Here is a 26,219-nt window from a genome sequence, read left to right as displayed (position 1 = left end):
TGATTAAATACCCATATTCACCTCAGACTTTAAATATTTAATCCTCTTTACTAAACCATGACTTTGAAATTACTGACAAGGGTCAATTAAAAAAATTAAACCATAATAGTTTAACACACAGACACATTAAGTACATTATTTACCCAAAGTATTTATTTATTCTTGAGTTTATTTTTTAATAGTTGAATTCCTTTTTGTATTCTTTTCTGAATTTTATATGTTTTTCTTGGATTGATATCCTTTTTAAATTACAAACTTCAGGAGAGCTAAGACTTATGCTAATATTGTTTTGCTCCAATAACAATGTCTCAAACATGTAGACACTTATCCTAAACACTATTTGAAGGCAAAACTTAAGTGTGTTTTTTGAAGCATGGTAGCTAAAAGCATATTTCACTCGGATTAATTTTGAAGAGTGCTAATTAACATACTTGTCATGTGAGTGTCGGGGAAAAAAAGCAAATAGTAAAAGAGAAAAGAATTCTATTATGTTTACCTAAGCTTTCAGACTACTATTAAATTACTATGATTTGACCCGAGTTTATAAGAGAGTAAAACCTTTAAAATATGTTCATGTCCATATCTGTATGTTAATATGACTCCAGGTATGGGGGGAGTATATAGTGGTGAACAGAGAGTGTTCAGTGTTCATAAAATGTGCTTAGTGTCAAAAAGTTATCTGGGGCAAACAAAGGTCATGTGATAATGAATTGAATCTAAGTCACACTGGGACTGTGCTTCCAGCAGCACAGGTAGACTTCTTCAGGAAAGCAGATACAGGTATGACTTCAATTATAAGCCACATCCACCCTGCAGAGAACCAGGTTATACCCCAATTCCTAGGACTTCCCATGCAACAAATGTAGAGACTAATCCACCCTTTTTATTTTACTCAAAATCTGCACCCACTAATCTTTAAGCTATACATTTACTTTATGTATATCTCTATTCCGCAATAAACAAGATTTGAAAAAATTGGGTGACACTCCATCACTGAAGCAGCTCTAACTGCCTAAATTTAAGGATATCAATAATTGTTTGAATCAAAAATGGACCAGATTAGGCTTATTTCTTGCTTTATATTTATTTCAAATTCCAGTTATCATTTATTCCTATCCTGTCAACATAATATTTTCCCCAAATTTGCCTTTATTGCAATTCTGCTCATCCTTCAGGAAAGCTTTCCTGGTACTTTTTAAATGCAGTCCCACATGTGAATGCCTCTGTTCCTGTTGTTTTTTCATGTTCACCAAAACTCCTTGAAGATGGCGACTGTCATGCCAATGTCTATTTCCTGTACAGTGCTTGAGAGAACTCTGCACAATAGACAATTTTTGAGCAAAATATACAAGAAACATACTTCCCCCAATCACAAATACCTCTTTGAAGAAGAAAAATCACTATGCTATAATATTGTTTCCTGAGACTATATCATGGACCTACTTTGTTCTTGAGATTTGGTGCCAGTCACAAATTCTTATGTTTATTTTACTTATTGAACTGGGCTCTGTAAACACAGAGGAGACAAATACATGCACGTATAAGAGCCAACTCCCTATAAGAGATGAGTAAAGAAAGTCAACAGTGATAAAGCAGAAAGCCCAGATCCAGAGCCCAGCTCAGATCCAGCTAAATGTGTAATCTGGGAAAATTATTTAATCTCTTTTTAACTCAAGTCTTCGTCTTTCAAATGGGGGGTACTAATAACTACTTTTCATGATATTATAAAAGCTACAAAACGTCTGAAAGAGTAGGTACTCCAAATACCTACTAAAATACCTACACAGTGCATTTTGAGAAAATAGTGGGGGTATTAGGAAAGAGTCTATGGGGAAGGAAAGTTGAGTGGGTCCCCAAAGTAAGCTATGAGATGGGAGAAAGTGAGAAGGTTAAATTTTTAAACAAATGTACAAAAGTATAAGTTCTTAAAAGGTGTGTGTCCTTGAAGAGACAGTGATCTGTGGGCTTGGTATGTGTGGTATATGGGGAGGGAGACACTTAAGCTGAGGAGTTAGGGAATGGACAGTAAGGATGTCATATACCACACTTGAGAAATTGGATTTCATCCTCTGGACAAAGGGGAGCCCTTTTAGTCTTTTAGCAGAAAAATACCAAAAAACCCCAATTGGCTTTTACAATTTTTTACCATTTTATTTAGTGACTACTAAATACTATATGCCAGGTATAATGGAGGCATAGGACAAGGAACAATCTCCTTTGCATGGAAAGATGTACTACAAAATAGGAATGCAGTTAGTTGGAAAGCTCAGTTGAGAGTCAGGAATGAAAAAGGTGAAACTGAACTGATGAAAAGGCAGTGCAGATGGAAGGAGATAATGAAAAGAGCAGAAAGATATTTAGGAGGAACAACTGGGTTTGCAAGTGGGCAAATAATGTTACAGGAAAAAGGGAAAGGAATACAGGACAAGTCCAGATTTCTGGGTTGGTGGTCTAGTAAATGTTACTTACTGAAAATGGAAGCAAGTTGGTTTTAAGGGAGACACAAACTATTTTCGAGATGATAAGCTTGAAAGAGTTGTTGGGGATCTAAGCTGAGATAAATGACGGGAGCCTGAAACATGTTCTAAAGCTCAGGAGAACTATCAGACCTAGATACAAAGTTGGGAGTCATCAGGAATTAAAGGGAGCTGAGAAACTATGCAAGTAGAAGATTATGTGTATAAATAAGAATCAAAACTAAGAAAGTCCATGGTTTAAGATGTGAATGAAAAGTGAGTTTAAAAAAAAAGAAAAAACAGTAGGGGCTGGAGTTGTGGCTCAGTGGTAGAGCGCTTGCTTGGCATGTGTGAGGTCCTGCGTTCAATACTCAGCACCACATATAAATATAATAAAAGATCCATTGACAACTAAAAACAAGCAAACAAACAACAACAACAACAACAACAAAAAAAAACAGTAAAGAGAAGCCCGGAAAAATGAAATCATGGAGCCAATTAAAAAGAACTTCACAAATTTCAAGAAATAATTAGGGATCACTAGGATTCAATACTACATAAAGTCCTGGTTGGCTGGTAAGAATAGAGTACATAGTGGAAGACTGTTGCCATGTGTGACAGTGAAGGTATTAAAGTCGGGCCCACTGCACAGGAGGGAAAAGCATCAGGGAAAGGCTTTTTTCTGTCTAAATATGGAAGACCTTAAGCATGTTTGAGGCCAAGCAGAAAAAGCCAAAAAGGGGTGAGGTAGCAAATCGAGTAGAGATAACTTATGGGAAACTTCAGAGGCAGATGAGTTCTAGAAACCAGGATTCAGGTGTCCAGGTGAGTCTGGAAAAAAGGAGAATCCTACAGTGAGAATGGATGCTGAATGAGAAGGAAGAATGATGACAGATACTCTCCTGAGAAGAATGTCTTTGATGAAGCAGTAAAAATTATTATTTTCATTAAATCTTTTAATATATATGTGTGTGTGTGTGTGTGTGTGTGTGTGTGTGTGTGTATACACACTTTTTTTTTTTTTTTTTTTTTTTTTGAGATGTGGTCTCTCTGTTGTTCAGGTTGGTCTTGAACTCCTAGTCACAGGTGATCCTCCTCCCTCAGTCTCAGAGTAGCTGGGACTACAGATGTGTGCCACTGCCCCTGCTATTACGCTAACTTTTTAATATTTTGTATCAGGGACTGGCAAACTATTTGCTTGCTGGAAAAATCTTGCCTACTTCCTGTGTTCACAGAGTTTTATTGGAATGTGGCCATATTCATTTATTTACATATTGTCTGAGACTGCTTTCAAACTACAGTGACATAGTTGAAAAGTTATAAATCAATTTCAACTCACCTGTTATCCACAAGCCCAAAATACTTATATCTGACTCTTTATAGAAAATGTTTGCTATCCCTGCTCTAAGTCACTAAACAGGAAGTGTGTGTAAAGCTTTTGTGGTGCATAACAAGGATCAATAGCTGTCTCACAGCAATCAACTGCAGATTGAATTGAGGTGAACTAACCATTTTTTCCTTTGGACAACCATTTTAACTCAAAAGAAAGTTTGAGAGACTTCAGACTATGATGATCCATACTTGGTATAGAATAGTAGATATTTTCTCAAAGAAAACAAAAAGTGAGGTTGGGACTTTAAAGAAAATGACAGTGATGGTTGCCAATGACAAAATTTGATCTTTCAAATGAACATCAGAATTTTAAACAACTCTGCCACATAAGCTTGACAGATTTCCTGTTTTCAGCAAATCTTTTAATATCATTGGTGACATTAATTTCATTTATTGATAATTATGTAAAGAAATGTGTCAACGTTTGAAAGACATGAATAACTTAACGAACTAATATTTTTCCAAATGATACTGAATAATGTTACAAAATAATGCAAGGGTAAAAGATCCATTCAAAGTACAAGAGAGACCAATAGACTTTTTTTTTTTTTTTTGGTATACAAAATGTTCACAGATGTGGTTTAGATTCAACAATGCAACTGCAATTTAAGAAACCATCTCTTGGACAGTTGTGTATTATCAAAGAAGAATATTCATAATTTTCTGAAAAGGCTATAGTTCTATTTCCAACCAAATAACTTTGTGAGGCCAGATTTTATTTCTACATTTCAAATGAAACAATACATTCCAGCAGATTGGATATAGAAATAGATATGAGCATCAGCCTTCTATTGGAAAAGACATTGAAGAGATTTGTGTAATTATAAAACAATATCACCCTTCTCACTAATTTTTTAAATTTGGAAAATAATGATTTTTCCTAAAAGTGTTATCTATGTTAACATGTCAATAGGTTTATTATTGACATTTAAAAGTGAATGTTTTAAAACTTTCTCAGCTTTAGTTTCCAATAAAGTAAATGCCTGACAGAAGCAAAAGCTCTCAATACATAAACAAAAGTTCCTCAATAACTTAAGAATATAAAGGAGTCTTGAAATCAATTTAGAGCTGCTATTTTTCACAAGTACCTAGAAAGAGAACTGTTCAGTTGTGGGACATGCACATATTTAACTTGAAAATGTTTTTCCATAGTGATCACATCTATTTATGGTCTGACTAGTAGAGTATGTATGTTTCTACTGCTCCACTTCCTCACATTAAAGAAAAAAAAAAAAAAAAAAAAAAAAAAAAAAGGGGCCTGTCCGCTGATGCCTGGAGGAGAGGAGAGCATTTGCTCCCTGGCTGCCTACCTGCTGGTGCACCCCCAACTGACCACCCATCCACCTGCCTGGTGCAGTAGAGGAGAGCACCTGACAGTCTGACCAACCACACAGAGAAGAGGAGAATCCATGCTATGGTCCCCATGGTCTACAGGCAGGCCTCCATCTTGGAATACTGCAACTGCTGCCGTAGCCTCCCCCATCTGGTAGCTCCCACCTTAGGGCAACAGACGGGTCCTGGAGGCAATTTCCTGTGGCATCAATGCCCACTGCAGCACTGCATATCTGAACAGGCCACGGGGTCTGCCCCCACAGTCCCATATTTGAAAGCAGTCACCTCCATCCTAGGTCACCTCCACCACCATCTTGGGTTACCTCTGGTGCTGCCACCGCCATCTTAAGTTGGGGCAGCTTCCATCATAGGACATCAGCTGGAGACTAGAAGCCCAATATCAAGGTCCCTACAGAATAGCCACTGCAGCCACCATCAACTATGGACATGGCCACCTACATCTAGGGTCAATAGCCAGGACCTGGAAGACCATTTCCAAGGTTCCTACAGGCTTGGTTACACCTGAGTCCCTGTCTCTCTTCTCTCCTGCTAAGAGTTAACTTCTACTGATTTCTCTTTCACTCTTCCTATGATCTAATACCTCTATATTCTCACCTCCTACCTCATAAACATCACACGTACACCCCATTCTCTTTTTGTCCATTAGAAACTGTAGACACTATTGCAAACCTACTGTTTGTACTGTAGATAGTAATCAAACATATCAGTTCTGTTTATTGCAACAAAACTGTAAATGTCTTAATAGGGGCTAACTGATTTGAAGTTGCATATTGTTTGCATTAAGCAATGTTAATATTGATCTCCCCCTTAAAGGTGAGGTATTGGAAACCTATAGGAGCATTATAAATCTATAGGGTAGAAACCTTAATACCTCAAATCCACACTGCTAGAGGGGAAGAAATGCGAACAACATGGAAACAAACAAGGTAAGAAAGCACCCCAAACAAACCAAGATGCCACAATAAAAGAATTCATTGCCAGCATAATGGAAGAAATGTCAGAAAGGGATTTAGAATGTACATAATTAAAATGATCTGCAAAGTAAAGAATGATTTTCTCTTAAGAGCAAGTGCAGGCAACAAAAGATCACTTTAATAAAGAGTTATGAGAGCAAATGCAGGAAGGAAAAGATTATTTCAATAAAGAGAGATTCAGGCAAAAGAAAAAAAAAACAAACAGAAATTCTTGAAATGATGGAAACAATAAACCAAATTAAAAACTCAATAGAAAATATCACCAATGGACTAGATCACTTGGAAGACAGAACCTCAGACAATGAAGACAAATATATAATCTTGAAAATCAAATTGACCACATAGTAAAGATGGTAAGGAACCATAAACAGAACCTCCAAGAAATATGAGATAATATGAAATGACCAAATTTAAGAATTATTGGGATACAGGAAGGCACAGAGACACAAACCAAAGGAATGCACAATCTTTTCAAAGAAATAAGATCAGGAAATTTCTCAAACATGAAGAATGAATTGGAAAATCAAATACAAGAGGCTTACAGGACACCAAATGTACAAAATTACAACAGATTCACACCAATGCACATTATAATAAAAATGCCTACCATACAAAATAAAGATAAATGTTAAAGGCTGCCAGTGAAAAATATCAAATTATATATGAGGGAAAACAATTTGCAGATTTCTCAATCCAGACCCTCAAAGTTAGGGGATCTTAGAACAACATATATCAAGCTCTGAAAGAAAATGGATGCCAACCAAGAATCTTATATCCAGCAAATTAAGTTTCAGATTTGATGATGAGATGAAAATCTTCCATGACAAAGGTTAAAAGAATTTACAACTAGAAAACCTGCAATACAGAATATACTAAAAAAATATTCCATGAGGAAAAAATGGAAAACAACAATGAAAGACAGCAAAGGGAAGAACTACATTAAAGGAAAAGCCAATCAAAGGAGATACCAAGTCAAGTTAAAATAATAAATAACCCAAAATGACTGGGAATACAAATCATATCATAATAACCTTGAATGTTAATGGTCTAAACTCATTAATCAAAAGACATAGACTAGCAGATTGGTTTAAAAAAATATGCTGCCTTCAAGAGATCCATCTCATAGAAAAAGATATCCACAGACTAAAGGTGAAAGGTTGGGAAAAAACATATCACTCTCATGGTCTGCATAAAAAAGCAGGGATTTCCCTCCTATCAGATAAAGTGGACTTCAAGCCAAAGTTAGAAGAGAGAAGGAAGGACACTTCACACTGCTGAAGGAAATCATATATCTACAAAACATAACAATCATAAATATTTATGCCCCAAACAATGGAGCTATCTACCTACATTAAACAAACTCTTCTTGATTTCAGGAATCAAATAGACTACAACACAATACTACTGGGTGACTTTAACACACCTCTGTCACCATTGGATAGATCTTCTAAATGAAAACTAAACAAAGAAACTATAGAACTCAATAATGCAGTCAATAACTTAGACTTAACAGATATGTATAGAATATTCCATCCATCAACGAGTGAATATACTTTTTTCTCAGCAGCACACGGATCCTTCTCTAAAATAGATCATATGTTATGCCACAAAGCAACTCTCAGCAAATACAAAAAATAGAGATACTACTCTGAATTCTATCAGATCATAATGGAATTAATTAGGACAAAAAAATTAAAATTAGAAAGGAAACTAGATAGAAATCAATGATAAAATAAAAAAATAAAAGCTACTTCAACATCTGGAGACTAAATAATATTCCATTGAATGATGCATGGATAACAGAAGACATCAGAGAGGAGATTAAAAAACTCTTAGAGGTAAATGAGAATACTAATAAAACATATCAAAATCTCTGGCACACTACCAAGGCAGTGCTAAGAGGAAAGTTCATTGCATTGAGCTCATTCATTAAAAGAAGAAAAAGTCAACAAATAATGGCCTAACATTACATCTCAAAGCCCTAGAAAAAGAACAAATCAACACCAAAAGTAGTAGATGACAGGAAATAATTAAAATCAGAGTTGAAATTAATGAAATTGAAGCAAAAGAAACAATTGAAAAAACTGACAAAACAAAAAGTTGGTTCTTTGAAAAAAATAAATAAGATTGATAAACCCCTACCCATACCAATGAAGAGAAGGAGAGAGAAAATTCAAATTACTAAAATACATGATGAAAAAGAAAATATCACAATGGACACTATTGAAATACAAAGATAATTAGAATTTATTTTGAAAATTGGTATTCAAACAAAATAGAAAATCTTGAAGATATTGACAAATTTCTAGAGACATATGAACTACCCAAACTGAAACAGGAGGACATACTCCATTTAAACAGATCAATTTCAAGCAATGAAATAGAAGAAACCATCAAAAGCCTAACAACCAAGAAAAGCCCAGGACCAGAAGGATTCTCAGCTGAGTTCTACAAGACCTTCAAAGAAGAATTAACATCAATACTCCTCAAAGTATTCTGTGAAATAGAAAAGGAGGGCAGCCTCCCAAACTCTATGAAACTATCACCCTGATACCAAAACCAGACAAAGACACTTCAAGGAAAGAAAACTTTAGACCAATATCCTTCATGAATATTGATGTAAGAATTCTTAATAAAATTCTGGCAAATACCATACAAAAACATATTAAAAAGATAGTGCACCATGATCAAGTAGGGTTCATCCCAGGGATGCAAGGTTGATTTAACATATGGAAATCAATAAACATAATGCATCACATCATTAGACTTAAAGATAAGAATCATATGATAATCTCAATAGATACAAAAAAGGCATTTGACAAAACACAGCACCCCTTAATGTTCAAAACACTAGAAAAAACAGGGACAGTAGGAACATACCTCGACATTATAAAAGCTATCTATGTTAAACGGAAAGTCAATATCATTCTAAATGGAGAAAAAGTGAAAGCATTCCCTCTAAAAACTGGAACAAGACAGGGATGCCCTCTTTCACCACTTCTATTCAACATAGTCCTTGAAACTCTAGCCAGAGCAATTAGACAGACCAAAGAAATTAAAGGAATATGAATAGGAAAAGAAGAACTTAAATTATCGCTGTTTGCTGATGACATGATTCTATATTTAGAGAAGTCAAAAAATTTCACCAAAAAACTCCTAGAATTCATAAACAAGTTCAGCAAAATAGCAGAATATAAAATCAATACCCATAAATCAAACGTATTTCTATACATAAATGATGAATCCTCTGAAACAGAAATTAGGAAAACTACCCCCTTCACAATAGCCTCAAAAAAATTAATGCTTGGGAATCAATCTAACAAAAGAGGTGAAAGTCCTCTAAATGAAAAAATATAGAACACTAAAGAAATAAATTGAAGAAGACTTAGAAGATGGAAAGATCTCCCATGTTCTTGGATAGGCAGAATTAATATTGTCAAAATGGCCATACTACCAAAAGCATTATACGAATTCAATGCAATTCCAATTAAAATTCCAATGTCTTTCTTCATGAAAATTGAGAAAGCAATTATGAAATTCATTTGGAAAAATAAGAGACCCAGAATAGCCAAGGCAATCCTTAGCAGGAAGAGCAAAGCAGGAGGTATCACAATACAAACCTTAAACTGTACTACACAGCAATAGTAACAAAAATGGCATGGTATTGGCAGCAAAATAGACAGGTAGACCAATGGTACAGAAGATACAGTGACAAATCCACATAAATATAGTTATCTCATATTAGCCAAAGGTACCAAAAGCATACACTGGAGAAAAGATAGCCTCTTCAACAAATGGTGCTAGGAAAACTGGAAATCCATTTGCAGCAAAAGAAAATTAAGTCTCTTTCTCTCACTCTGCACAAAACTTAACACAAAGTGGATCAAGGATCTAGGAATTAGACCAGAGACTCAACAATTAATAGAAGAAAAAGTAGGTCCAAATCTTCATCATGTTGGCTTAGGACCTGACTGCCTGACTGACTTCCTTAACAAGACTCCTAAAGTTCAAGAAATAAAATCAAGAATAAGTAAATGGGATGGATTTATTATAAGTCTTCTCAGCAAAGTAAACAATCAATAACATGAAGAGAAAGTCTACAGAGTGGGAGAAAATCTTTAGTGCATGCACCTCAGATACAGCACTAATCTCTAGAATGTATAAAGGACTCAAAAAACTTAACACCAAAAAAACCCAAACGACCCAATCATTAATAGGCTAAGAAACTGAACAGACATTTCACAAAAGATATACAATCAATTAACAAATATATGAAAAATGTTGAAAATTTCTAGCAATTAGAGAAATGAAAATCAAAACTACTCATCTCACTCCAGTCAGAAAGGCAATTATCAAGAATACAAGCAACAATAAATGTTGTTGAGGATTTGGGGAAAAAGGTACACTCATATATTGCTGGTGAGATGCAGATTGGTGCAACCACTCTGGAAAACAGCGTGGAGATTCCTTAGAAAACTTGGAATGGAACCACTGTTTGACCCAGCTATCCCACTCCTCAGTCTATACCCAAAAGATTTAAAATCTGCATAGTACAGTGATACAGCCGCATCAAAGTTTATAGCAGCTCAATTCACAATAGCTAAGCTGTAACCAACCTAGATGCCATTCAACAGATTCTGAATGGATCAAGAAACTGTGGTACATACACACAATGGAATATTACTCAGCCTTCAATGAGAATAAAATTATGGCATTTGCAGGTAAACAGATGGAGTTGGAGAATATCAAGTTGAGCAAAATAAGCCAATGTCCAAAAACTGAAGGCCAAATGTTTTCTCTAATTTGTGGCTGCTCATCCATAATGGGGGGAGGAGGGATGAATGGAGGAACTTTGGATTGGACACAGGGGAGTGAGTGGAGGGAAGGGGACAGGGGAGTGGGAAAGATGATGGCATGAGATTGACATCATTACTCTAGACACTTGTATGATTGCATGAATGGTATGATTCTACATCATGTACAACTAGAGAAATGAATAGTTGTGTTCCATTCATGTACATAGAATCAAAATGCATTCTGCTGACGTGTATAACTAATTAGAACAAATAAAAAATAAAAAAGTTTTGCATTTAAAGAATTGTAAAAAATTAAACAAAAACAAAGTACAGATATAAACATGGAGAAAAATATTCTTAAAAACCAAGAGAATTTAAAATGCTCTTTGTCATAGTTGAGTCCTTAGTATTCAAAGTTTTAAACTTAAGAAGATATAGCTGGTATCTTTTTGGTAGTTTGAAAAACAGCTTTTCTGAAATATAGTTGACAAAAAACAGCCCCACATATATTATAAAGTATACTATTAGATATGTTTTAGGAAAATACATTCATAAAACTGTCACAAAAAATTAAGAAAATGAACCCTGCTGTTACTCCTGATGGTTTCTTTATGCCCCTTTAACATTCTTTATTGCCCCTCTCTACTCTCTTCCCTACTGCCCCTTGGCAACCACCAATTTAATTTCAATGTAAATTAGTTTGCATTTTCTAAATTTTATATAAAGAGAATCAAACTCGTTTCTTTTGGGGGAAGAGGTCTGGATTCCTGCGATCAGCATAATTATCTGGAGATTCATTCACCTTGCTGCCTGTATCAACAGCTCAGACTATTTTATATCTGAGGTGTATTCCATGACACAAACATACCAGAATTGTTTACTCATTTACCTGCTAATGAATATTTGAGGGTGATTCCAGTTTTTGACTATCATACATAAAGTTGTTATGAGCATTTATATACAATTACTCATATATAAATGGATATGTTTTCATTTCCCTTGGATAACTGCCTTGGAGGAGACTAGTTGAGTAATTTTTGATATTTAATTTGAGAAATACTTCCAAAACATTTCTATCATGTTACATTCCCACCAGCAGGGTATGAGTGTTCTAGTTGCTGTACATCCTTGCCAAGTTTTGATATGGTCTTTTAAATTCTTTTTGCCATTCTAACAGGTATGTTGTGCTATCTCATGGTGGCTTTTCTTTGCATTTCCCTAATGACTAATCATGTTATTTAATAGATTTTTGTGGAGTTTTTTCAGTTGTTCCAGGCAGGAGTGTATATAGAGACCCTCCTTGTTATTCCATCTTGCCATAACTTATTATTATTATTATATTTTTGCGGTGCTGGGGATTGAACCCAGGGCCTTGTGCTTGCGAGGTGAGCACTCTACCAACTGAGCTATCTCCCCAGCCCACAGAAGCAAATTTCTTTTAATAACTCTTACCAGATACAACTGAATCAACAAATTAGGATTACTTACTATTTCATTGTCATACATACTTTTGTCAGCAGCCTAAATTTAGAAAGGTATCCTCTATTCCATCTAAAAATCCCTTCCTAAGTTTAATTATATGATTTGTAAAGCTCTAACTGGGACAAGTTCCTTTGACTAAATGCCAGAAAGAAGAACAAAGATTGGCCATTCTTTTAGCATATAATCATGGTCTAAATCTGAGCTTTCACAAAAAGAAAATAAGAAGCTACCCAACAAAGTACAATGACAGACTAATATACAATTTTATCACATAATAGCAGCTCACAATACGGGTCACATGAACTAATACATATGCAAAATTATGAACTATAGTTATTTTAAATTTATTATTCCAGGCCCTTTCTCTTTTCCTCCCTCTCCCCTTTGTTTTAGAATGATTTTTATGTCCCACTCACAATTCATATACTGAACTCCTCAGCCCCAATGTGACAGTATTAGGACCTTTGGAAGGTCACAAGGGTGGAGCTCTTAGGAAAGGAATTAGTGCCCTTCTAAAATGGACCTGAGAGAGTTTTTTAGTTCTTTGTGCTATATGGGGACACAATGAGAAGTCAGCAGTCTGTGATCCAGAAGACCCTCACCAGAGCCTGGCCATGTTAGATTTCCAATCTCCAAAACTATAAGAAATAAATTTCTGCTGTTTCTATGTTGTTATGGTTGCCCTCAAAAACTAATACCAATCCTCCCTCCCTTCCTGGCTATCTGCTTGCTGGTTAAGAACATCAGGAAGCTCAAACCCATAAACACTTGTAAACAGAAACAAATTTTTCCAATTTGGACAATACAAAAAAAAAAGGATATGGATGATTCAGAAATTTTTCTTGTCAAGTTTAGTACAAATGACAGACATTAATGTTGCCTCACCAAGAGTTATTTATTTCCCTCTTCTACATCAGAAGAATTCTGTCCCTGTTCCTGCCCTCCCTGTCAGAAAGGCCAACATGTCACATGGGGGCAATCCTGCCTTCCCTCATAGCTAAATGTATGAGCAGCAGTCTGCTGAAGTCACTTGGGAAAACATGTTCCCTTTGTAATACAGAGATGCATGAAAACAGAGTAGAAATAAATCTCCATTCCCTCAATGGTTATAGCTGTGTATGTGTGTGATATCGTGGCCATCTCAAGACAGGAGGCCAGACTTCACCAAGAAGCTGAAGTAGCAGGGGGAAACCAAACCCTAGAAGCACCCCACCTTTAGATTTTTTGTTAAGATAGCAAAACATGTTAACTCCTTAGTTTGAACACTCTGTTGCTTGCAGCCAAATGCATGTTAATTGATATAAACTGAAATACAACACAACAAAAGAACTAGGCTCATGACTTCAGGCTCATATCTTCCAGCTCTAACATTTTTTGGGTATCTTGCTGCTCCTTAAAATCTCCAGGCATCTGTGTCTTTTCAGTGTTTCACAGTCCCCGGAAGTACTTGCCTCTGAGATAAGAGCCATTTGCCTAGAAGTTTAGTTTTATGGGAGTTGATGACAGGAACTAGATAGAAGGCACAATGAAAAAAAGTATTATATTTTAGGAAAGAGTAAAGGACTACCTTTTTCTCATGTAGAAAGAATACCTAATAATGTGACATTATTTATGTGATGTAAATTTTACATACAGAAGTTTCCAGGTAAGATGGAGAAGACTGGGAAATAATCAGAGCAAGATCCTGAAGAAGGTGGTTGGACTTTTCATTCACTTCTCAAAAGAAAAAAGGGTGAGGAGAAGTTCTGGGAGAACTGGGGCACATCTAGGAAAGGCTGAGGGTTCTCGGTAAAATGAAAGCATCCAGTGACAGTTTGGGGGGAGTGACACCTGCAGAGGAGGTGCTGAGAGCTACACAAATGAGAGCAAAAGAAAGGACAGCTAGAGCAAGAGAAGATGGCCCTGACGTGTAGGTGACAGGATGGAAGGGGGGAGAAGTAAAAGAACAGACACTGAGCTCAGAGAGGGAAAGGGAGAGCAGCTCGTAAATGTGCCAACATGATGGCTTTTATTTGCATAACATAACAATTTTCTTTCTTTAAATAGAAAGGTATAAAATAGGAGCTTTTAAAATTTCTCACTTACTCAATAAAACTGAATAAATTTCTTTGTATTTTTACATTACTATGTGTGATCTTTAACGGAACTTAGTTTCTAGGGTATTTGAGTAACTTCTTTCATCTCAAAACAAATGTATACGTTCTATAATTTTTATAGTCCTCAAAAACATGTATGGAAAAGATTCATTCTTATGCTATTTATTTTCTGAAAGGATTTTGGTACATTAAAAATTAGGAGATGTAATACATAGCATAGTTATTGAGTTAATATTTTGAAGACCTACTTTAATTATTTTCTATTAGTTAATAACTATGTGACCTTGAGCAAAGTTGCCTCTCTGAGCCTCCACTTTGTCATTATTAGGATGGGGATAATAGGAGCACCTAACTGGCAGCTGTTTCACTAAACTGGATAAGGCAAGCAAAGTATCTAGCATAGGGCCTCATATAAGGAGGGTATATATGTGTGTATGTGTGTGTCTGTGTGTGTGTATATATAAATATATAATTAAAATTAGTCACCTTTGGCTACCTATATTGAAAAGGACTTGGTATACTTGTTAATTAATTCAATCAATTCATGTATTAACAAATAACTGCAGAAGGTCTATTATGTGTTTGGCACTATTTTATCAGCTAGAGAGAGCAATGAACTGAACAGATATGGTCTGCCTCCGCGGAGCTCACGTTCTAACAGAGACCAGAGAAACTAGATGTACAATGTCAGGGAGAGATGAGAAGCCTGATGAAAAATAAAATAAGGAGGCAGGTGGATGAGTGGATACAAAGACAGACAGACAGACAGATACAGAGAGCTGGTGTTGTTTCAGATAGGGTGACCAGAAAAGGCCTCTTAGAGGAAATGACATTCAAAGAGACCAAACTGCAGGGTCATTCAATCATTGTGGGAAGGGCTGTTCCAGGCAGAGGAAACAGTAAATGTGAAGGCCCTGAGATGAAGACACACCTGACAGGTTTAAAATAAAGCAAGAAAACCATTGTGGCTGGAGACCAAACATGGGAAAGAGTTGCAGATGGAGAACTGGTCAGTTTCCTGATCGCTCAGTGTGTCACAGGTCACAGGAAAGACATAGGACTTCATTCAGAAGATTGTGAGGAGCTGCTGGAGCCTTTAGATCAGGAGTGATGCAACCCAACTTACAAGTTGAAGAATCATTGTGGCAACTCTATGCAGCACAGACTCTGTGGGGGGAATGGAGTTAGAGAAACAAAGGAAGTGATTTCAACAGTTCAGGCAAGAGATGATAGTGGGCTTGTATCAATGTGGCAATAGGATAGAAGTTGGAAACAAAAGGTAGGATTGCAAATATTTCAAAGGTTGAGACAAGAGGAATAGCTCATAATTTTGATGGGTAGGTGGGAAGATGGGGGAACAGGTATAAGATACTGAGAGGAATTAAGAATGATGAGCTTGTGACACTTGAACAACTAACTGAATTGCCTCCTGCATGGTCTCTGGAAAAAAGAAAGAGAAGCTGCAGAGATACGGCATGCGCTTGCACTTAGTTTGTTTCTCTTTCCATTACTTCTGCTGACTGTCACTCTCTTTGACCTCACTTGAGAAGCATCTCCTTGCTCTGTCCTGATTATGTTTGAGCTATGTCCAATGGCACGTCTACTGTTGACAGCATAAATGAAAGCAAAGTCTCAGAGTACATCAGTTATTTAAGGACCACTGGCAAACTGTACCCCCAGATGTTCTAAACATGGTCCAGTTTGAGTTGCAGGTATCAGTGAGTTCTAAAAATAAACATCATGCATTACTGTGATTATTTTGACCAACTGAAGCAGAGGAGATACTGACCATACTTCTAGAATGGAACACCATGAAAACTCCAAGGAGCCCAATTGCCTTCATGAGTAGAAAACTAGGGCCACATACCACTGTGACTTTGGAGTCGGGCAGTGGCGTGGGGGGAAGAAAGCAGTCCATGTGCCAAATACTGCCAATCCCTAGGATTATGGAAAATTATTACCAATAAAACTGGAACATTATATTTTTATCCTTTTAGGATCCATATATAGCTATTTGTGGGATTAACGATGCAACCCTAAACAGGTCTTTTAGGACTTTCTGCCCCTGGTCTTCATTGTGGAATAGAACTAATTACATATGCTCACCAGCCTTAATATTACATTGCTTTTATATCTTATCTTTTGAGTGTTTTCTTATAAATTATTGTGGGTTTTTCAAAAGAATTCTGTGCTTTTAGGAGCAAATAACAATTTATATGAACAGAACTTTAAAACAATAAGTAAAGCCAAGCATGATGATGCACACCTGTAATCCCAGCTACTTGGGAGGCTGAGGCAGGGAGATTGCAAATTAGAGGTCAGCCTGAGCAATTTAGGAAGAACTTGTCTCAAAATAAAATCTAGAAAGAGTTAGAGATGTAGCTCAGTGGTAAAGCACCCATGGGTTCAAACCCCAGTACAAAAATTTATATCTATAATTTTAAGAAGTTGACAGCACCATAGAGACAAGAGATGGCCCTTTGTAACAGACCACTAAAACAGAAGATCTTGGTGTATTGGGTAATGCTCAAAGAATTGCAAGCCAGTTCTCTAAGCTGGCAGAAAGTGCTGGAAGGATGGCCTTTGCTGACTCTGTTGCTAGGGAGATTTTAGAAGATACATGCAGCTTGGGTTTCTGATTTCCTGTTACTGCCACAGGATGATCAACTACCTATGTCTAGTCTTCAAGTGTGTCAGGTAAATTAACACATGACCTATTTACACAATGGCCTTAAGGTTTGGTTTCTTTTTCACAGAACCTTGGGCTAAAGAAAAGCTAAATATTTTTAAAAGATTACCTTTAAATTATCACCAAAACATTTTTTTTTTTGCGGGGGGGTGGGGTGGGGGGAGTCTCTAAAGAAGAATTTACCATGTTGATAAATTTGCCATAACCCAGCACTGAATAGTCCTGCATGCCTTTTAAAATATCTAACCCACATCCCCCGTGCTCCCACCATAGCCCATCACTTCCTACTCTATCCTCAGAAAAAAATAGCTATTTCATCCTCAGTTAACTCTTTAGGTTCAACACTTCCCTTAGAGGGCTCTGGAGCCATAAGGAAAGACAGTGCTGTAGAGATAGGACTTAAATACCAGAAACAAGGCATTGGTTTTCTGTTCCAATCAAGCTTCCTACCCACATATGTGAAACTTGTGTTTCCTAAAAATAAATAGTATTCAGAAATGGCAACTGCTGCTGCAAGCATCTGGGACTTTTCTCCTTTGCTGTCTCTGTAACCTAATCTGTAAGGTGTCTCCTGAATTATTTTCCAGTCTTCATTCCAAGGCTCATCCAGGATGGGATTTTTTTTTTTTTTTTTTTTTTGGTACCAGAGATTGAACCTAGGAGTGCTTGACCACTGAGCCATATCCCCAAACCTTTCTGTATTTTATTTAGAGACAGCGTCTCAATGAGTTGCTCAGGGCCTTACTAAATTGCTGAGACCGACTGAAGATCTTCCTATGTTAGTCTCCCCAGCTGCTGGGATTGCAGGCCTATGCACTGCACCCAGCCCAGGACTGGATCTTACTTACCATCTTCCATCCCTCCCTGCCCCAAGTACATGAGAATCTTTGGCAGCAACTCCCAACATTATCCCATCTCTTTGACCTTATCCAAAGCTTTACTGTTTTTATTCTTTAGAACCCTCATCTTACTTCCTAGGAGGAAACATCCAAAAAAGACCTGAGTCTATTTTCTTTCTGAAATACCAAGAAATACAGCTTTAGTTCTTAATATGTCTTTATCCTTTACTGTAAGATTTAAGTAAAAGGAGAAACAGAAATGAAATGAAAAAAAGCATTTCAGACTTCCCTCCATTTATACCCTTAATTATCAGGAAACAAGGAAAAAATAGAAAAAAAAACCTGGAAAATGTTTTATTTTTCATTAGAAACATTGAAGAGAAGTTGTTGAGACCACTTAATGATGTGGGAGAAAAAAAATAAAGCCTGGTCAGAAATTCAAAGCAGATGGTAGATGGTAGCAGCAGAAAAGTCAAGAAGAGAAGATCAGCCCCTGAGGTCCTATCTCTTTCCATAGAAAGAGGCCCTGTTCAGCTGAGAATGTCCACCAACCAAGTCATTCCACTCTTATTTATCCAACAGGTAAAAAATAAATCAAATTCCTAGTTTCTCTATAGTTTGGGGGCAGGGAGATCTTTTTGGTATCCCCAAACACAACACTGTTTTCAATCCTTAAAACACTGTAACAACAATTATTACTATTATTATTATTATTTTACTATTTCAGGTACATTATGATTAATACAGGCAGTGGTGAGATATCTGGAGAACTTAAATACTAACCAGAACATTGTTAAAGACAGTCTTGGACCCCCCCCCCCCCAAAGTACTGCTTCTGTCTGGTCAGGATGCTTCTACCACTACTGCCACACCCTGCTATTCATGGTGCCCAGCCAGAAAGGCCAGTACTGGCCACCCCAGGTGCACAAGTAACAGCACCGCATGCATCTGAGCCTGAGAGGAAGGCACTGGCAGGAGGATACCAAAAAAACTGAGTAGCAGCTCTGATGGCCAGAGGATGAAAGAAAGCTCAAATGAGTGAGTTGGAACAAGTAGTAGTAGATTTGGAAGACGGGAATCAAAGTATTTTGCTAGAAAATCAGCTTTTAAGAGAGAAAATTCATGGCCTTGTAGCTAAGAACCAGAGGTTAAGATAGCACTTGGGAATGCAGGCTCTGGATATAGAAGAGAAAGTGGAGGTGGAGGCCAATGGGAAGGGAGTGAGGCCAGGTCTGTGTCTCACCTTTGGACTATGTGCACCTTTGTAGCAGCTGCAGGCCTAGTTGCCCGCCTCCAGAACATCTCTCCATGGATTCTGATGGCATTGACTCTTCAGATCCTAAGCCTGATATTCTGTGGGGCATCCTGGACATCTTGGTCTGAATTCTTCAAGTGTCCTTTTCCAGAGTGTACTAGCCTGGAGAAGTTCCTCAAGGTCTACTCAGATCCTTACTAGCCTTTTCCAGCCAAGCTTAAATCATTAATGAATCCATTATGACCATGTATATATCAATTTCCTCATCTCAGGAATACCCTCTGAGACACAGAGCTAATGTGGTAGTGAAAATCAAAGAAGCACCTCTCCCTCAGAGAATGACCACCCTGAATTCATTCTCAGTGAGGAAAGAAACAGTAGAAGATGACTACATTTCAGAGCTGAGAATCTCAAGTCTATTTTCATCCAGCCACTGCCTGAAGCCATCTTCCTGCCTGCTGGATGCTTACAGTGACTGGATATGTGGCTCCCTTTCCCCCTTAAGTGACAATCCTCTCTACTTGGGAAGTGTCTTGGAGGATACTTTTGCCAATGAACTCTTTCCCCAGCTGATTAGTGTCTGAAGAGCTTCCCAATACTGTTGTTTCCTTGATTACTGCACTGCCTGAAGGCTAGCAGAAAAGTCTATTCATGTGTCATTCAAAAAGCCAAAGTGGCAAGTATACAGTCAAGAGAATTCCACTAAAATATTTGTCTGTTTAAATCTCATAGATGACCCCAAGTGTTGTCTTCTGACACCAATGGTCCATGGCATCCAGATATATTATTATAATTCAGAACTATAGCTTTTGAGATTGTACTTTTACCTTAAAGGCAGGAATCTGCCCTTTTGTAAAGGTCATTGGACAAGCATCTCAAAATAGACATGGAGTTTATGAATGGTATTTGGTCCTTTCTTTTCCCTCTTCCTAGTATTCCAGGCTTGCCTCTGGTTTAGGTCCTTTAGTTTGCTTCTGCAAGCAGAGAGAACACCTACCTCAGGGGATTCCTTTCCCCTTATGGACAGTTCAAGAAAAGATCAAGAGTGTCTTATAAAATGATAGAAATTTACTATGTAAATACTTCGTGGACTCTTTTCCTGCTACTGTGGCTTCTGGAATATACTTGTTCATTTATCTAAAACTCCCCATGCAATTAAAAATGCAGTGCAGAAAAAAGAAGAACATTGTTCTAGAGGAACAGTGTTCTTAAAATCACTTTCTATGATTGAGAAAGCCTCAGTGTTCATAATTGACAATAAAGTAATATATCACCCATGTCTACTTATATTTTTTCCAAAAAGTTAAGCTCAATTAAAATATAGCTATATTTTCACAGTACAGATAATGCTTCATTTACTCAATTTTATCATCTCTCTATTAGACATCTCAGTATATATTTACAGCCAGAGTTAAGAGCAACTCAAATATATTTATAAAATATTTTAGCTCACACAGAGCTGTGAAAGAGACAGTTGAACTTCTCTCAATAAAAATCTAAAAATTTAGGGTCAAAAAGTTTATCATTATACAATTTTCCTTTGCCCATTCATAACTATACCAGTATCTGTGCTGGAAACTTTCCTCACATTAGTATCTTTAACCCCATTAGTAGACACACCAATTATACAATTCAAAGGAGACGATAAGGTTTAAAATGTCAAACTTTCTGTGTAGGTACTTCTCTCTTATCCTATTTCATAACCTTTGATCTTTTCATTTTAATTTTCCTTTATTAAAATGGTAGAAAAAATGGCAATGTTACATTCCACCAAAAACTGTTCAGTGACCCAACTCCTTTAAAATTATCCATGTCTAAGTGCTCTGAGCATGCTCACAAGACAGTTTCACAAATATAGGATATTTTAGCAGTTAGTTATGCTCAATTTCCTCCAAACTTAATTCTTATCTCTGCCCATCTCCTTATAAACTTCTCATGTTCACCATTAAGAAGAATGATATAAAACTACAAAGGTATTTTCTTAAGTCCTCCAGTGCTCAGTCTAGAACAGGTTTCTCAGCCTTGATACTATTGGCATTTTGGGCCAGATAAGTCTTGGTTGTGGGGGAGTGTTCTGTGCACTGTAGAATATTTAGCAACACCTCTGGCATTTACCACAAGAGGCCAGTAGCGCCCTCCCTCTGCTAGTCAACACAATCAAAAACATCTCCAGACAGTGTCAATATTCCCTAGGAGAACATATGACAATGAGAATTTATATCTAGAGTAAAAGTTAGGAAATCTCAGGGCCTGAAACTGGGTTGGAGTAGGACACCATGGAAGTTGTGACCAGTGTTTAATCTAGTATTGAGTGTGGGCAAATGACCATACTATATGCCTAATGATCTGTAAGAACCTAATATTCATGTATAACACTTAAGAGCTGTAAACAATTAAATTTAAAGAAAAGGGACTTGCACATAATCAAGGAGAGCAGTCTCTAGCTTTTTAAGGGATTATGATCCAAAATTTTACAAGTGTATTTAGGATCAGGGACATATTTGGTTGAACTATATGAAATTAGCATGGTCATCAGTTAAAATGATTAAATACCATCAGCAATTTCACATAATTCAACCTAATAATTTCTCTCTGTAGTAACTGCAGATTCCCAGAAAATCCTATTAGATTCTGTTCCTTCTATTCCCCTTTTCTCCTGAGGTTCCCAGGTAGTATGGCCTGCATTTGCCAAGAGCAGCCTCCTTATGAGGAGGCTTTCTATCTCCTCAGGCCTGTGGAACAATGTGCAGCCTCAGAGATTTTCTAGGATCCTACAGTCCAACAAGAGATGCTCATTTCCTATGTTTCTATTTGCATCCCTTTTCTAATTTGATTAGATGTCCCAAACAATTATGGGGTCTTTGCATATACAAGAGAATACAAAAGATTCATCTATAGTTTACAATATGACAAAGATGACTGGCCAACTTAGAAAAAAGTTAGAAAACATCAAAGAAAAAACAAATGAGAAAGGAAAAGAATTGCATCTGTTGGAGATGGAGAACACAAGTAACTGAAGGGAAGTCGACTTTGAATAGCAATTCTCTAGCACAAGGGTAAGAATAAGGGTTGAGAGATCAGAGTGGTATCTATCAATCATTAATCAATTCCAGATACAATATCTTGTACAGAAGATGACCAATTCCCCCCCATCTATTGTACAATGAGAAGTGGTGGCAGAAATCTGGGACTCAAAAGCAGCTGAGATAATAGAGTTTAAATTTGAAAATCTGTGGGTCACAGAGCTCCATTATCAGGTAACAGAAGTGGGAGCAACAAGCACAGCAATTTCTTTTAAGTTGCAGGGTAATATAAGCTCCCTGGCACTTTCCTCATATCCTTGGGATCACCCGTGAGTTTAGTGACATCATAGTCCACTCTTTCCTCCTCAACCCTGGAAAAGGAAAAGTCTTCATCTTCCTCCTATACCTCCTTTTAGGCTCTGATTCCTCCAGGTCTTTCTATTTATTCTTTTTCTTTATTCTTTTTATATTCTTTATTCTTTTTTAAATACCCTTTCCCTGTATCTTCTAAAAATGTGTTCAAAATAGCCCCTTTTGGAGGGAAAAGAAACAAAAAATCCTTCTCTTGGACCACATGTCACACTCTAGATTCCCTAAACTCACACTTTCTCCATTTTCTTGGGGACTCACTATAAAATCACCCCTGCCATCCTACTGCATCTGTCCCAGGTCATCAGAGTCCCTGAAACTAACAAGGCTGATGGATACTTCTGGTCTCCACCCAACTCCATTTTGTGTGTAAATGGACAGTCCTCACCTAGACCTTCCATATTCAAGGACTGGAAGAATTAATATTGTTCATACTACCCAAAGTAATTTACAGATACATCCCCATTGAAATGCCACTGAGATTTTTAAATAGAACTACAAAAGAAAATTCTAAAATTCATATGGAAGCTCAAATAGCCAAAGAAATTTTGAGCAAAAAGAAAGCTGGAAGCATCACAATACTTGATTTCAAGACATACTACAGAGCCATAAACAACCAAACAGCATGGTATTGGCATAAAAACAAACATGGAATAAGAATAAGAACGGAATAAGAATCCCAGAAATAAATCCATGCTTCTACAGCCAGCTAATTCACAATAAAGGCACCAAAAACATACATTGGTGAAAGGACAGCTCCTCAATAAATGGTGCTGGGAAAAATGAACAGACACTTCTCAAAAGAAGAAATAACAAATGACTAACAAATATGTGAAAAAAGGTTCAATATCGTTAGCCATCATGTAAATGCAAATCAGAACTACAATGAGATACCATCTCACCCCAGTCAGAATGGATACCAAAAAAAAAAAAAAAAAATAGCAAATGTTGACCTAGTTTTTAAAGTCATATTTCCTGGGTTTTGGAAGCCAGACTTTTCTGTTCCTCTTATCTCTGCCTTTCCCGTTTAGTCTATATTACTGACCCTTATTTTTCTTCCAATCCCTTAAACACTGGGTGTCCCCCAGATGACCTCCCCAGTCCTCCTCTTTTCTTTTTTATTTTAATATTTTTTAGGAAGAAGGGCATCGGAGGCTGGAGCAGAGGCAGCAGTCAGAGGAGTAGCTGAGGCGGTCTGGAGCGATGGTGAAGATGGCGGTGGCCGCTACTATCCGGCTGCAGTGAGGGGTGGCCGGGCTCCAAAACGGCTGAAGACTGACAACGCCGGCCATCAGTACCGAGGCGGTGGCGGCGGTTGTGGGGAGAACTACGATGACCCCCACAAAACCCCTGCCTCCTCAGTTGTCCACATCAGGGGCCTGACTGACGGTGTGGTGGAAGCTGACCTTGTGGAGGCGTTGCAGGAGTTTGGACCCCTCAGCTATGTGGTGGTGATGCCTAAGAAGAGACAAGCACTGGTAGAATTTGAAGATGTATTGGAGGTTTGCAATGCAGTGAACTACGCAGCAGACAACCAAATCTATATTGCTGGTCAGCTTGCTTTTGTCAATTATTCTACCAGCCAGATTTCTCACTCACCCTGGGGACTTGGATGACTCCCGAGCGTTAACAGTGTGCTTCTCTTTACCATCTTGAATCCCATCTATTTTATAACCACGGGTGTTCTTTACACTATCTGTAATCCTTGTGGCCCTGTCCAGAGAATTCTCATTTTCCAGAAGAATAGAGTCCAGGCCAGGTGGAATTTAACTCTGTGCAAAGTGCCCAACGGGCCAAGGCCTCACTTAATGGGGCTGACATCTCTTCTGGCTGTTGCACTCTGAAGATTGAATATGCAGAGCCTACATGCTTGAATGTGTTGAAAATGATCAAGATACTTGGGACTACACAAACCCCAACCTCAGTGGACAAGGTGACCCTAGCAGTAACCCCAACAAATGCCAGAGGGAGCCCCCTGCAGAATATGGAGAGCCCCATGGTGGGTGCCACAGCCATTACCATGATGAGGGCTACTGCCCCCCACCCCAACCTCACTATGAAGGGAGAAGGATGGGCCCACCAGTGGGGCATCACCTTTGGGGCCCAAGCCGCTATGGGCCCCAATATGGGCACCCCACACTCCCTCCCCCAACACCTGAGTGTGGCCCCACACCGACAGCCCTGTGCTCATAGTCTATGGCTTAGATCAATCTAAAATGAACGGTGACAGAGTCTTCAACGTCTTCTTCTTGTATGGCAATGTGGAGAAGGTGAAGTTCAAGAAAAGCAAGCCAGGGGCTGCCATGGTGGAAATGGCTGATGACTATGCTGTTGACTAAGCCATTACTCATCTCGACAACTTCTTGTTCGGGTAGAAGATGAATGTCTGTCTCTCCAAGCAGCCTGCCATTATGCCTGGTCAGTCATATGGGCTGGAAGACGGGTCCTGCAGTTACAGAGATTTCAGTGAATCAAGAAACAGCTGTTTCTCCACTCCAGAGCAGGCAGCTAAGAACTACATCCAGCACCCCAGTAATGTGCTGCACTTCTTCGAAGCCCCCTTGGAAGTGACTGAGGAGAACTTCTTTGAGATCTATGATGAGCTGGGAGTGAAGCAGCCAACTTCTGTGAAAGTATTCTCAGGCAAAAGTGAGCACAGTTCCTCTGGACTGCTAGAGTGGGAATCCAAGAGTGATAACGTGGAGACTTTGGGCTTCCTGAACCATTACCAGATGAAAAACCCAAATGGCCCGTATCCTTACACTTTGAAGTTGTGCTTCTCCACCGCTCAGCAAGTCTCCTAATTAGGGGCCCAGGAAGAGCCCCACCCCAGCAGGAAAACGTTTCTCTTTCTTTTATGCCAGTTTTTTTTTTTTTTGCAAAAGTTCTTGTATTCCTTTTTTTTAATGCTAGGTTTGTAGAAGCTTAACAATAATGGAAATTCTGGAAGTCTGGAGTGGGAGAAGAGAGGGGAACTGATATCTCCTAAGATTAACCTTCACTTTTTAAAGATTATTGTTGTTGTTTTTTTTTTGTGGTGCTGGGGATCGAACCCAGGGCCCTGTGCTTGTAGACAAGCACTTTACCAACTGAGCTATCTCCCCAGCCCTTTTAAAGATTATTGTACATGTGATTTTTTTTCCTGTTCATACATTTGTGCTGTCCATGTACTCTTGGCACATTTCAATAAAATTGAAATATAAACATAGCAAAAAAATATTTTTTAGATGTTGATAGTCCTTTATTTTATTCATTTATTTATATGCAGTTCTGAGGATCAAACCAGTATCTCACACATGCTAGGCAAGTACTCTACCACTGAACCACAACCACAGTCTCCAGTCCTCCTCTTTTCTGCGTCGATTTTTATGAAGCAATCTCTTTCATGCCTATACTTCTTCTAGACGGTGAGTAATCTCACATGGATCAGCAAGACAAAAGTGGAAATCATCCCAGGACCTTCATATCTACTTTGTGTAGCTCAAATAATGATAC

At 37.8% G+C, this 26,219-nt stretch overlaps 1 protein-coding gene and 1 pseudogene across 2 annotated transcripts in view; one reads left to right on the top strand and one right to left on the bottom strand.

Annotated features, from left to right (window-relative positions):
• LOC306665440 (heterogeneous nuclear ribonucleoprotein L-like) overlaps positions 1-25,843 on the top strand; it is a 72,296-nt pseudogene extending 46,453 nt beyond the window's left edge. Inside the window, exon 2 of the transcript in view lies at positions 23,967-25,843. The product of the transcript in view is annotated as a heterogeneous nuclear ribonucleoprotein L-like (transcript). The remainder of the gene's footprint in view (positions 1-23,966) is intronic.
• Positions 1-26,219, bottom strand: part of SNAP91 (synaptosome associated protein 91) — a 131,676-nt gene that overhangs the window by 79,812 nt on the left and 25,645 nt on the right.

The sequence above is a fragment of the Sciurus vulgaris genome (genome assembly GCF_902686455.1).
Source record: "Sciurus vulgaris genome assembly, chromosome: 7".
NCBI lineage: Eukaryota > Metazoa > Chordata > Mammalia > Rodentia > Sciuridae > Sciurus > Sciurus vulgaris.
This window is presented reverse-complemented; position numbering and strand designations above follow the sequence as displayed.